We start from the raw sequence: 14,954 nt of genomic DNA, 5'->3' as shown, positions 1-14,954 counted from the left end.
CAATTAAGCATTTGAAGGTGGTTTGAAAGCAATGGGCTATTTTTCACATCTCCCCTTTGAAATATTCAGTTTTCCTTGAACGTAGCAGCAATCTGCAAAGAGAAATAAATACACATCAAATGCCTTATTTCTAATCAGGAACAGATTAATCACTATGGTATTGTTAAGTTGCCTATACAAGCCTATTTCTGTTAAAAACTGAACATTTAAAGAAATGACAGAAAATGGCACTTTTGGTCATGTTACCATAGGAATGCAGATTTCACAATTTGCATGGAACAGGCCTCTCTGCAGAGCATATGGTATATTTTACGATAAAGGTGAGATATATTTTTCCTCCTCTTGTGTAGTATTTTCAGTTTATGTTTAAATCATATTAGCAGACTAGTTAAAGGCTTTTGAAACCGGAGTGAGGGAATGCATTACGGCTATGCCTATAGCCTGTCTCTATCTCTCCTGTCCTGGTCTTTGAACAGAAGTTTCTATTAAGATTGGGCGTGCTTTGAAAATATTCAGAAGAGAAGAGCTTCTACCAATCTGAAAAAAATAAGAGTGAATTTTTTAAAGAATAACAAATAATTGCTGTATTACTGCACACTTTTTCTAAATAATTGTTGGAAACAAGAACAACCTTAGTTTCAATCTATTCTTTTCACCCAACATCTCAACTCTCCATTTTCTATCTAAAGGTAGTCCTCACTTACTGACTGACTCATTTAATAACCATTTGAAGTTACCATTTGAAGTTAACCTTCCCAGTTTTGCAACCAATGCTTGCATTATTACTGCCACGGTGTCCTGCAGTCATAAGATTGCCATAACAACTTGCACACATTTACAACTATTGCCGAATTCTGCAGTTACATGATTGTTATTTGCATGCTTGATGCTTCCGAACTGACATGCAACAAGCAAAGTTAATGGAGAACATGGAAGTAAAATCATAAGCCATGGCCACATGATGTCTTGCTTAACAATCGTGGTGGTTTGCTTAGCAACCAAATGAAAAGTGATTATCGGGCTGCTTAGCCATAGAGTTGCAATCCCAATTCTGATCATTAAGCAAGGACTACTATACATCTAATTTGCTATAACGATTATATCAATCAGTGGTGGGATCCAGCCAGTTCGCACCTATTCAGAAGAACCGGTTGTTAACTTTCTAAGCAGTTCAGAGAACCGGTTGTTGGAAGAAATCTTATTTTGTTTCTTTCCACTTTACAGGACTAATCCTGTAAGGAAGGCAGGAAGGAAACATTCTGGTGTTGTTCTAGCTTTATTGCCCTACTTACAGAAACTGCCTCTCTGGTTAACCCTTATTACATTGTAACAGCTAAGGCGAAGCGCCCATCGACATGAGTAACATTGAGTTGGCCATGCCCACACAATCACATGACCACCGAGCCACGCCTACCCAGCTGGTCATTAGGGCAGAGAACCAGTTGTTAAATTATTTGAATCCCACCACTGATATCAACGTTGTATGTTTTACCTCCTATTAAAATAGCTCCTATTAAATACAATTCTCATATTTTCCATTTGACACATCAGAGTGTGATAGAGACAAAAATGGGAATAGCTAGCATTATTCCAGACAGGGCCAGTTCTAGACATGTTGGCGCCCTAGGCAAGACATATTCTGATGCTCTCTAGGGTATGGCACATTTTCCAATTTGAAATGAATTCCAAAAAGATGCCTTCTTTTTTTTTTATTTCTTCAAGTTTTTCCTTATATTCTCAACCTCAAACTGGTTATTTTTTCTTTCCTCTGGCATTTTCACTCTATTTACTGTAAATCACGGTATTTTTATTGTGTCAGCACCCATACAGCAACAATTCTGTGAAAGTATATCTAATCCCTGAACGGGTGCACAAGCATAAGAATGTGCTGTTACCACTTTTCTAGGTATAACTTTCATAAGATGATAGTCACGTGACTCAGTACTTTAATATAGAGTTTTGTCTTGTTACGGTAATACAGGTAGTCCTTTACTTACGATCACAATCCAAAATTTCTGTTGCTAAGTGAGACATTTGTTAAGTGAGTTTTTGCCCCATTTTACGACCTTTCTTGACACAGTTGTTAAGTGAATCATGGAAATTGTTAAGTTAGCAACATGGTGGTTAAGTGAATTGGGCTTCCCCATTGATTTTTCTTGTCAAAAGGTCACAAAAGATGACCACATAACCCTGATCACGGGATCAGTGATGAAATCTAAAAATTTTTCCTACCGGTTCTGTGGGCGTGGCTTGGTGGTGGGGGTCATGTAACTGGGTGGGCGTGGCTATGTAGTCATGTGACTGGGGGGGTCAAAAGACAGAAACTCACTTTAACAATGTCCTGCTGGAGCAGGGGGTTGGACTAGATGACCTCCAAGTCCCTTCCAGCCCTGGATTGCTGTGCTCTTTCAAGGTATCCTCTGAAGCTAGGTGCCAGGTTTGTGGTTCTTCCTTCCTCTCCTTTTCCCCTCCCTCCCTCCCTTTCTTTTTTCTTTCTTTCTTTCCTTTCTTTCTCCCTTCCCTCCCTTTCTTTCTCCCATCCCTCCCATATTCTTTCTTTCTTTCTTTCTTTCTTTCTTTCTTTCTTTCTTTCTTTCTTTCTTTCTTTCTTCTTTCTTTCTTCTTTCTTCTTTCTTTCTTTCTTTCTTTCTTTCTTTCTTTCTTTCTTTCTTTCTTTCTTTCTTTCTCTCCCTCCCTCTCTCTCTCTTTCTTTCCTTCCTTTCTTTCTTTCTTTCTCAGCACTCCCACCCCCCGTTTTTGGCCTAGCAGGCCTCAGGGAAGCCTCCTGGGAACAAAAACAGACCCCATATAGGTAGTAAAAAAATGCTTTAAAAAGTAAAAAAAAAAGTTCCGAGGATCGCACGGCACAGCTGATTCACAGCTGATTGTCAAAACCTTTTAAAAACTTTTTTAAAGCAATTTTTTTTACTACCTATTCCCCAAACAGGTAGTAAAAAAATGCTTTTAAAAAGTTTTAAAAATATCACAGCATCTGGGCATCTTTGCCCAGGCATTTATAGCTTTCTTACCAAGTGCTAGATTATCGCATATTTTTTAATTAATGTTGACAGTCAAACCTAGAAGGTAGAAATTACCACTTCAGTGTCAGTTCTGAGATTGGTTTCTGCGCCTATTGTCATTAATTTGATCTTTTTTATATTTAATTATAAGTCCTTTTTCTCTCCAATGTACTCCTTGACTTTTATTACGAGAGCTTGTGGATCATTTGCATTTTCAGGCATTAGGGGAATACCATTAGGATAGCACAGATTATTTATGTTTATTCCTCCAATTTCAGAACCACACTTATCTTCTTCAATCTCAACTTCTCTCAATATATATTCAATATATTAGTTGAATAATTTAAGGAAAGAGTGTGCAAATTTTGCATAAGGACAGTGAAATATTCTGGGATTTCCTTGTTCCTAAGGATACTCCACAATTTAATGTTATTGGTACAGTCAGAGGGATTTCTATAACCAATAAAGCACATATTTCCTTCTTGTGGATTTTCTTACACACTTTCAATGATCTTGCAAACATCGGAAATAATATATTTTCTTTTCAGGCTTTTATAAAACAAGCCTGAATGTGTGGCATCTCCTTTCATCGTATGGCTCTGATCTGCATTAGATGCTCCTAAGTTTTATTGTGCTATCACATAGAATTAAGGATATTGTGTGACAATTTGCTCACTGTTAATTGTCTTCTTTGCTATTGGTATATATACTGACTTCTTCCAATCTATTATCACTGTGTATTCTCCTGATTTGTGGGGAAAGTTTGTTTGGAACAATATAAATGAGGGATTTACTATATTTTATTTATCTTATTTTATTTTTGAATTTGTATACCGCCCTTCTCCCTGAGGACTCAGGGCGGTGAACAGCCAAATAAAAACATCAAATACAAATATTAAAATACAGTTAAAAAATATATATAAATTTGGCCCCATTAGTTAAAACAATAAACCAAACAATTAAAAACACTTAAAAAGAATTAGGCCAGCCCGGCTTGTTGGAAAAGGAAGGTTTTAAGGGCACGGCGGAAGGCACTGAGGTCATGGATTCTCCTTATCTCAGGGGGCAACTGATTCCAGAGGGTGGGAGCCCCACAGAGAAGGCCCTCCCCCTGGGGGTCACCAGCCTGCATTGTTTGGCTGATGGCACCCCGAGGAGGCCCTCTCTGTGGGAGCGCACGGGTCGATGGGAGGTCGTCGGTGGCAGCAGGCGGTCTCGGAGATAGCTAGGCCCTATGCCATGGAGCGCTTTAAAGGTGATAACCAACACCTTGAAGCGCACCCGGAAGACCACTGGGAGCCAGTGCAGCTCGCGCAGGAGCGGTGTTACATGGGAGCGCCATGCTGCTCCCGTCACTACCCGCGCTGCTGCATTCTGGACCAGTTGGAGCCTCCGGGTGCTCTTCAAGGGGAGCCCCATGTAGAGAGCGTTACAGTAATCAAGGCGAGAGGTCACGAGGGCATGAGTGACTGTGCACAGGGAATCCCGATCAAGAAAGGGCCGCAACTGGCGGATCAGGCGAACCTGATAAAAGGTCCCCCTGGTTACAGCCGTCAGATGTTCCTCCAAGGACAGCTGTGTATCCAGGAGGACTCCCAGATTGCGAGCCCTCTCTGTGGGGGCCAAAGACTCGCCCCCAATAGTCAGTGATGGGGTCAACTGACTATATCGGGATGCCGGGAACCACAGCCACTCAGTCTTGGAAGGGTTGAGCTTGAGCCTGTTCCTCCCCATCCAGATCCGTACAGCCTCCAGGCACTGGGACATCACTTCAAGGGCATCATTGGGGTGGCCTGGGGTGGAGATGTACAGCTGAGTATCATCAGCGTACTGATGGTATCTCACCCCAAAGCCACAGATGATCTCGCCCAGCGGCTTCACATAAATGTTGAACAGGAGGGGCGAGAGGACCGACCCCTGAGGCACTCCACATATAAGAGGCCTCGAGGTCGACCTCTGCCCCCCTGTCAACACGAACTGCGACCGGTCGGAGAGAAAGGAGGAGAACCACCGTAACACGGTGCCCCCCATCCCCAACTCTTCCAACCGGTGCAGCATGATACCATGGTCGATGGTATCAAAAGCCGCTGAGAGGTCTAACAGGACCAGAACAGAGGAGCAACCCCTGTCCCGAGCCCTCCAGAGATCATCAACCAACGCGACCAATGCCGTTTCCGTGCTGTGCCCAGGCCTGAAACCAGACTGGAACGGATCCAGATAGGATGTTTCCTCCAGGAATTGCGGAAACTGTCGCGCGACCACACTCTCAACAACCTTCGCCAGAAAGCGAAGGTTGGAGACAGGACGATAGTTGGCCAATATTGCTGGATCCAGGGACGGCTTCTTGAGGAGAGGCCTCACCACCGCCTCTTTCAAGGCCGCGGGGAAGTAACCCTCACTCAATGAAGCGTTGATAACACCCTGGAGCCAGCCTCGTGTAACCTCCCGGGAGGCCAGTACCAACCAGGAGGGACACGGGTCCAGTAAACATGTGGCCGCACTAAGTCTCCCCAAAATCCTGTCCACATCATCGGGAGTCACAGCATCAAACTCCTCCCAGATAACATTCTCAAGACTATTCCTCGTTAAAAATTGATTTCAAAAACTAGCAATTTAAAAAGTAAACCTAACCTTTAAAATAAAATGATGACAACATATTTCCTGAAGAACAGGAAACCAGCTTTCAGAGCTTTTGTAAATGCGATGCTATTGTGTCAATCACACTACCTTCAACTGTCAACCTTTTATCTCTGTAGAGATTGAAGAACAGGTTTAGAAAAGATCTTAAAATGATTTTTTCTCACCTGTTGTTTTCAAGATGTGGCAATACACCCCCCTCCCATTTTTTTTCAACACATCTGGAGGGAATCAAGTCAGGAAAAGCTGTATACGGCAGATTCACATAGGAAATGATCCTTCAGATACTCTATTCCCACGTGGTTAAAGGCTTCGCGGTTTAAAGCAAGCAGTTTGAATAATACCTGGAATGAAATTAGAAGATAAGAGAGACCTTTTAACTCTATTGTCTTATGTTCATTTTGTCAGGTCTTCTCTAGTAACCTTGCATTTAATACTGAACTAATGGAATTCTCTATGTATATTTCAGTAATGGTTCCATGGACACATGGAAGCTATTTCAAGGCTAACCTCAGTACACTGAAAATATGATTGGTTTGCCATTCTAGTTCCCAGTGTCTGGCCTATGCAGCAAAGTTAGCGCATACACACAATCCTCTTGACCCCAAGCAGCTCACCAGACTCACATAATAGAAAACACAAATCTTAGGTAGCACTAAGAGTTCTAAATATAAATATAACACATTTTTCTCACTCAACCTGTTGTTAACCACGTAAAGCATATAAAATTGCCTACATGTCAAATAGGAAGCCCTCAGCAGATAACTGGAAAAATGTGGAAAAAGTTCAATCTTTGTAACAAATAGAACTAAAACATTTTTAGAGCATATTCAAGGGAGAGAGAGAATCTTCATTTATATTCCTGGCCTTTGATGATGTGGTTTTGTTTAAATGCTCTGTTGGATTATCTCATGTTAACATCTCTTTCTCTGAATCTGAAAGTGCCCATTAAAAAGTTTCCTATTGTTTGAAGTTATGACATTTGAAAAGGGAACGTGTATGCATTTGAACACACTGTAGGTATTTTCATCCTCTCTCTTGTGCAATTGTAGTATCTAGACATGTTTCATTCATGAGTCCTGCAATTTTGGTCTTCTTAGAGTGCCCTAAAAAAAAAAAAAAAATTACAAGCCTTGAAGATTAAATTGTGCTGCCAATATGTGAGCGAAGTCACCAGCACAAGTGACAAATAACTCAAATATAGAAAACCTGCCAGTGTTGCATATTGTAATTGACCTTCTAAAAGTCTACTCCTTCTTTTAGTAAAAGTTTAGATGTCCTAGGGTTCTTCAGCCCATTGTTTATTACACAAAATAATCCCAATAAATCTCAAAATGAAAAATAACACAAATAGAAAATTAATTTTACACAACAGTTTGAGTTTACTAAGACATTCCTAAAGGCTATAATTAAAAAAAAAATAAAGGAAAGAATTTATGCTTCAAGTGATGATTAATAGATTCAAAAATTGAGTCATTGTTACTACGGTATCTAAACTATACTGTACATTACAATGTTAGTGTCTATCTTCCTGTCTTTCAATAAGAGAGTCTCTAAGCTTATAAAACTTTGAACATTTTAAAGGATTTTATATTTTCTTAAAATTTCTGAGCATGAGATGTCCGGTTTGTAGTCCAGTATTGATTGCGTGCTGTGACAAAGACTTTGTAAGATCCAATCTCAGTTGGTCACCAGGTTTAGTGGTTTAGCCTGCCAAGCTTTCGAATTCATGCTGGACCCCATCCTCAGAGAATGTCTCTCTACCAGAATATGTTCTTTGGTTATTCTATGCTTCGTATTGATGTAATACTTTCCTACTGGTTGATTGGTGTGTTGAAGGCCAGCGATCAAAGACTTTGAATCAGAACGAGTTGCTTTCTCTAAAGTGTAAGATTACTTCCCAAAAATGTGTTGTTTGGGGATATATAACTAGACCTGGGAAATGTCACAGAGAAAGGAATAAAGAAACCTTCCAAGATATTCTGATAAAAATCTGAGTCCTCATGGCATTGCTTTAAAAAAATCCACTGGGAGATCTTATTATGAATATTTACACTATTTGTTAAAAATATTATATCCCATTTACTTGATTCCAAGCAGTTCATATCAATTCAACACATTAAACTAAGTACAGTACAAATAAATTAAAACCAATAGGCAAATACAATCCCTAGTAAAGAAAGATATAGTTAATATTGGGTAGAATTAATCTATTTAAACTATTCAGCCTATATGAACTCTGGGCAGTGTACAAAACCAATAAAATCAGTAAAAACTTAAAAGCAACACAAACCAAATAAAACAAGGTAGCTCCTCCTCTAAATACAATAATACATTAATCTCAGTTAATGTCCAGTGCATTAGCATTAATAGCAATAGCACTTATTGTAGACTTATATACCACTTCACAGTGTTTTACAGCCCTTTCTAAGTGGTTTACAGAATCAACATATTGCCCCCAACAATTTGGGTCCTCATTTTATTGACCTCAGAAGATAGAAGGCTGAGTCAACCTTGAGCCTCATGAGATTGGGACTGCCAAATTGCAGGCATTAAATTAAGGCTCCAACAGGAGGTAAACTGCAGAGTTTGGTGCCTTCCTAAATACCAGATATATAGGAACAAATCTATTATTGGAGAACATTTTCTTCCAAAAACGAGGATAGCCATAATGGGAAACTAATTTCTCCAACTTCATCAGGGACCAGAAACCCTTTTCTGAGTTGATATTGCAGGGATTCGACTTTAAGGTACCTTTCACTCAAGCCATTAATGACTTTGTAGATCAAAACTAACAGATTGAACTGAATTCAGACATAGATGGGTAACTCATATGGGGCCTGCATTCAGCAGGTATACGTCTGCTGAATCATCCTTTACCTGTCAGCAAATAAGCTGCTGCTTTTGATACCAATTGAAGATTTCAGGTTATCTTCCAAAGCAGCCCCAAATAGAATAGATTATATCACCTTTGATCAGAAATTGATGTGGGCATGAGTTATTGTTGTCAAGAGCTCCTATTCCAATAGAGGTGACATCTGGCACACCAGCTAGATTGGTCAAATTGGTCAAGGCCTCCAACTACTGATCTAATTGTAAGTCAAAGAGAATTCTCAGATTGCAAATCTGGTCCTTCCACAGGTGTGCAAAATGAAAAAAAGGGCATGTACCCAATGCACATATAAAGGGGATGCAACTTGTGCTGTAATGATACAACTCTGCGTTCATCACTCACACTTGATACCCTCCTTCTCCATGATCATTACTTTTTCTTCCCATAAAAAGTAAGTCACGATTGTATCTTGTTGAAATGCAATGTGTATGAAAAGAGAGTGCATGGAGCACACCAATAGTATTTCAAGAGCAAACAGCAGTGATGATTACTGTGGGGTCAGCTGTAAACTGTGGAAGTCCTTTTTTTTGCACAGGTATTCAAAATAATAATACTATGTGCTATTCCTTCAAGTATTTTATGGAAAGCAGGCCTTCCCTCTAGTCTATGAGTTCATGCGTATGTCAAATTGATGAGAGGACTTTTAAGACAAGTCCTGGATCACAAATAAGTAGTACAGTGTTTTGTGTATAGAAAGAATTAAGAAAAAGAAGTGTAGACTAAGTCACACTGCACAATGTAAGGCAGTAGAGCTGCAATTTGCAGCACTATTAATCAGTAGTCGAAATAGCCAAATATTTGATAGTAATGTCTCATTTCTACATCACTGTTGTGGCTTTCTCTTCAACAGAAATACTTCCGATGGAAAAAAACCCTGCAGTTGAAGTGATGTTAACCTGATAATCCTACCTGAAAGTCGACAATGGCAACCTTCATTTCTAGGACACTGTTTGCTGTTTCTTTTACGCAAGCGCTTATGGAAGATAACAGAGTGGTACTTATGTAATTCGAATGGAAATGTCAAGTGCTCACAGCCTATGATTAGAGGTAAGTGCCCTGCTATTATACAGTAGCTCTCTCAAGTGCACCAGGCTGAGGATGTGACATGACCTCTTCTCAGCAAATGCTTGTCTCCCTCCTCTCTATAAGACCCTTGTCTCCCTTCCCCATTGACTGGTGCAACCCAGCAATGAGCAAAACAATCAACTCTGCGCTTGTTGAATTACTGGCTGTCAATTTGGGTGGATGCTTTGCTATGGCCTCAAAGACAGTTACAGTTCTACACATATGGACTGAAACTTTCTTCTACTTTGACTACAAAAGAAGGGAACATTACATTAATAACCATTTCTGCCTGAACCCCTTAAGAAATGAGTTGGCTGGTATGGAGAGAATAAGATGTGTAGCTGAACAATGTCATGCTGTAGGTTAAGGAGGATAGAAGCAATGTAGATCATGTATATTCCAAAACTGTGCACCAGATTCATTTGATGCTAGGAACGTAGATGTCTATGTAACTTGCAGAGTTTATTGGAGAGTGGATTTGAACCTGGAAACTAGGTAATGAATCTATAGGCATATCATATATGTAAATATCCAACGTATTTTAATTGTTGCAAGATTTACATTTCAGGTTGCAGAAAACATATATAATAGTTTAAAAATGGTCACAAAATTGATAAAATGTGATTATTTTAATCTTACAGTGTTCCTATTAAAGAGTTTGGTATAGTGGTTAAGACATCAGGCTACCAATTGTGAAACCATGACTTCTAGTCTTTGTTTCTGGAGTAAAAAAATGTGATGGCACTGAAGCTGTTTTCCTTCATGTAGCTTGATAGCACAAAATCGGCTTTAAGAGAAAAGGTAATAATCAGGAATTTGGTGACTAGACCATACTAAAAACGGGTTAAGAGTTAGTTTTGCCCTCTGTGCAATGAAAATAGGGTCCTGGAGACTAAATCATTCCACTCATTGTCCATTGGATCACTTTCGATGCTAGGATTTAGCCAAGCATAAATCTAGCTCATATATTCACCATTGGTTTTGCTCTCTCAACTGCCATGCTTATTTTTGTATTTTTATGCAATTAATTCAGTAGTTTTCTTTACCCTGGATTGACATACGCAACAACCTTAGCAATGGATGATCTCTAATATCATTGGAAACAGGCAGACAGATTCATTCTTCTTGAGTATCATTTGTCTTAAGCTTTTTTGACACTGCAAACTAGAGGAATAATTTCACTTCAGAACAGCAATCACTGAATCTCATAATCATATTACCTTGTGAGATCTATAATGCAACAGAGTGGTATTTATTTGTTTCAGGGAGTACTGTATTTCAGTATGTGATTGAAGATAGTGGGGACAAATCCTGCTTAGGGGAAGGGCTTATGATTGTCCAGAAAACAAAAAGGATGCAACGTTGTTAGCCTACAAACAGAAATATTTGTTCTACTTGTTATTATCATGGCGTTTCCTTAAGGCGTTTCATTATCCAGTCAGTACACAGATGATGTTATCTAATTTAGATAATCAACATCTGTAAGAAAACAAGGAGTCCTCAGTTCAACCCCGAGTTTGAAATATTAATCTCTATCAGTACTACAGTAAAGTGGATTGTAATATTTATATTTCAGCCATTTCTCAGCCAAAGTAACTAGTTTTCTCAAATAAATGAGTGAATGTACATTCCATATTTCATAGCCGCTGTACTTAGTAATATCTGTATCTGATTCTTTATCTATGTATTCCTGTTTTAATTTCAGTGTCAACTTGAATATTTAGAAAGTTGGAAATTATTGTTTTCTGCCCAAGTAAATTAAATAACAAGTAGGATTTTCTACATCAGCATGGGTCACCTTCATTTTGGGAAAAAGTTTATATATTTTGTATTAATTCTCGAATTAATTCTGTAGAAGCTTTGCATTTTGGTAATTGCTGTTTGCTGTTCTCAGCTGACAAGAAGAATGTCTCAAAAATACACCACTCTAGAAGGGCCACTATTAACATAGCACAGAGTCACTGGTCACTATGGCAATTTGCCAGAATCTTGAGAGCTACACCCGATTAGCTTCTCCACATTTACATAATTTGCACGGGATTCTGAAATACACCAGTTGTTTTTAAACTTGACATTTGTATTGAGGGCACCACACATAGACCATTATTATTATTATTATTATTATTATTGGTTAATCTTTAGTGAGATTCACAGCCTTGGAGGCTGATTAATAGCTCAGCAGCTCGAGTCCTAACCAAGGACCTAGGAACTATTAAGGTATCATCGGAGGATGTAAGCTGTTCCGAGTAAGGTGGTTTTTTTGTAGAGTCAAAATGTTCAAGTCCGGCAAATTTAGAATTTCTAAATAGCGGGGTAGCCCTTTGGGTATTGCTCCAAGGGCTCCAATTACAATCAGGACAACACATGATTTCTTTTTCCACAGTCGCTCAACTTCAATTTTCAAGTCCCGGTACTTTGTGATTTTTTCTTGCTGCTTATCTTCAATCCGTGCATCACCAGGTATTGCAATGTCAATGAACCATATTAATATTATTATTATTATTATTAATAATAATAATAATAATAATAATAATAATAATAACAACAACAACAACACTAATACTAATACTAATAATAATTTATTTTTAGAAGGCATATAGTTGCTGGCAGAAATTCAGAGAAAGGACAATTGGTTTGTACAATTAAACTCTTCAGATTCCTTTTTCAATTCACAAACTTTATTCATGTAGAAAAACAATTAGAGCAATATTTCCAATTTTTTTCATACATGGATCATTATAACTTCATTATTAAAGTTTTTTTTTTTAGGGAACACAAAATTAGACAAAACTATTTTTGAAAAGTGCCAGTATTCTGGCTTGAAAGTTTGTGATATATTAAAGTTTTACAAGATTTGGGTCTTCTTTAAAAATATTGTAATATTTTAATACCTCAAGAACCATCTGTCATTCCTTTATGAACCATGAAAGGTTTTTAGGCCACAAATCAGGAATCCTTGTTTAAGAAAAATAATTACCAATTTGTCAAGTTATTGGTCTGAAATACCGGTAGATACATAGGTAATTTTAGTATATGAGAAAAGGTATAACAAAGAAAAATAAAAAAGGGATAAAGCCATATTATAACATATTACAAAAACAATTTAGTCTGGAATAACTAACATCAATAAAGAGGAAGTTTATTTGTTAGTTTGAAATAATTTTATACCACTAAAGAGCCACTTTATAAGCAAAGAATTAACACATTGTTGTAAATCTGGGTTTTTCACTGTAATGCATGATAAATACACCCTTCTTCATTTATTAATATTTTTCAAATTTGGAGTATATAATTCAAAATCATATTCATATGTTTCAACCTTATAATTTTTTCCTCAAATTAGCAAATGTAGCAAAATTAGCAAAATGACATGAGGGTGGCACAGGATCATAGCATGTGTTAACGTCCTCCATCATTTTACACTTCTAGCATGGTAGCCAAGCCTTTCAAACATGATTTTTTTTAGTTGGATTAGCTAAATTTTAAAACTATAAGATACATACTTGACATTCCTTAAAATACCTAACAATTTTACTTCTTTGTATCTTGCATTTATTATTTTTACAATTAATTCAAAGCAGAGAACGTATACAGCACTGTTTTCCCTTCAACAACAACCCTGTGAGTAGGGTTACCAGGTGTCCACTATTTGAGTGGACAGTCCACTTTTTTCACATTATGTTCACTATTTTTTTTCACAAAATAGTGGACATTTTTTTTATTCAAAAGCTTTATGATGAAATGGTACGTAAGTTTTGCGAGTCAGAATTCCATGAAGTTTTGCGCCATGTTCCAACACATTGGTTAAGTTTGTTTAAAGCGGTCGAAAGACTTCTTTTAAACTGGATACCTCTAAAATCGTATTTTATTTCTCTTGGATCTGATGAGTGCCATAAGGTTATCTGGAACCTTATTTCGGATCAGGAAAATGAACTCGCAAAGGACGATGAACCAACAATTTCAGAATTGTATTTATATTTCACGCACTTCTTCATGTCAATAATGCAAGACACCCTACTGAAGCTGGAAAGCAAGAAAATTCTTGCATGTGACCTTCACATTATCATGTGTAAGCTGCGTGATTCTTTGCCAAAAAAATACAATGAGCAGTTTTTTGGAATGAAAGTTTTATTTGCCTTACGTAAAAAAATTTGCCTGAGAATGCCGTGCAAAAGTTCAAGAAAGAAGCCATCAACGTATATCAAAGAGCCATTGCGTACCTAGAAAAGTGGTATAATTTCACCGATTCAGTATATGAGACGCTAAGTTGTTTCAATCTAATTGATCGCAATAATCCTCCAACTTTAAAAGAAATGACGAACATCTGTGTGGTCGACAGGTAAATCCCATTATCGTTTTAAAGAGACAAAGACCAAAATAATCCTGGAACAAAGTTTATTCTTTGCAAAGGGCCTTTCTCTCTATAGTAGAGAAAGACGAAAATAAAACAATTTACACAAGTTTTTATAGTTTTCAGGAACATCAGAATACACGTCAATAAAGTACCTTGGGAATCAGTTTCAGATCTTACATAACATCTTATATAACATATGCAGTACATAATTCCACCCTGGAAATTCCCCAATTCCCAACAGAAATACCCCTCAAAAACATCAATTGCGTACTTCCTTTAATTAATAAGGGCAAGTTAACCCAAGAACATATTTCCTGCAAGACAAACATCCTCTAAAAAACACAGGAATTACACACTTCCTTTCTCATGTTCTTAAATGTCAGCTAAATTATATAATCAGGTTATACAAGGTAAAACAAAACCTTAACATGATTTCAAAATGGCGTAACTCAGGTTATGCTTTTACAGGAATAATTCCTATTTTTCTCACAATCTGGTTATTATCACCATGGCGAGAAGAACTTCCACCCAACATTCTCTTCGATGAAATTTCTGCCTTAGAAGAAGTTTATGTTCATCTGCAGGGCGATTCATCCCTTGATAAGTGGACGTACTTTTTCAAGAAAGAGCCAGCTCCGAGTTTACTGAAACTGTTCCAGTATTGTGCATCAATTCCGGTATCAAATGCAAACGTTGAATGAATTTTCAGCGTCATGGGAAATTTGTGGACTGACGAACGTAACCGACTGCTTGTACCATCAGTTCGAAGTGAACTTTGTATATTTTTAAATATTTCTCAACGTTGTACTGAAATTAAAGAATTATTCGTTAAACACAAAGAATTGATCAAAGCTGCGCAGTCAAATAAAAAATACACACGACAGCAAAGTAAAATGTAATTTAATATTTTACATATTATTATAATATATTTGATGTTTTGAATTTTAAGTAAAGTTTTGAAGTGATTATTTTAATACGTGTTAAA

The 14,954-nt window shown here is 37.6% G+C and overlaps 1 protein-coding gene across 2 annotated transcripts in view; it reads right to left on the bottom strand.

The window, feature by feature from the left end:
- Positions 1-14,954, bottom strand: part of MGMT (O-6-methylguanine-DNA methyltransferase) — a 245,358-nt gene that overhangs the window by 17 nt on the left and 230,387 nt on the right. Inside the window, exon 7 of one of the 2 annotated variants that reach the window (XM_087871653.1) lies at positions 1-92. This exon is cut by the window's left edge and continues 17 nt beyond it. The gene's annotated coding sequence lies outside the window, so the exon portion shown is untranslated. Of the gene's footprint in view, positions 93-14,642; positions 14,777-14,954 lie in introns of those variants that run through there. The other variant, XM_060682920.2, reaches the window with a different exon arrangement.

The sequence above is a fragment of the Pantherophis guttatus genome, chromosome 6 (genome assembly GCF_059756535.1).
Source record: "Pantherophis guttatus breed Tessera chromosome 6, ASM5975653v1, whole genome shotgun sequence".
Taxonomy (NCBI): domain Eukaryota; kingdom Metazoa; phylum Chordata; class Lepidosauria; order Squamata; family Colubridae; genus Pantherophis; species Pantherophis guttatus.
Note: the sequence above shows the minus strand (reverse complement) of the source record. Positions and strands in the feature narration are given on the sequence as shown.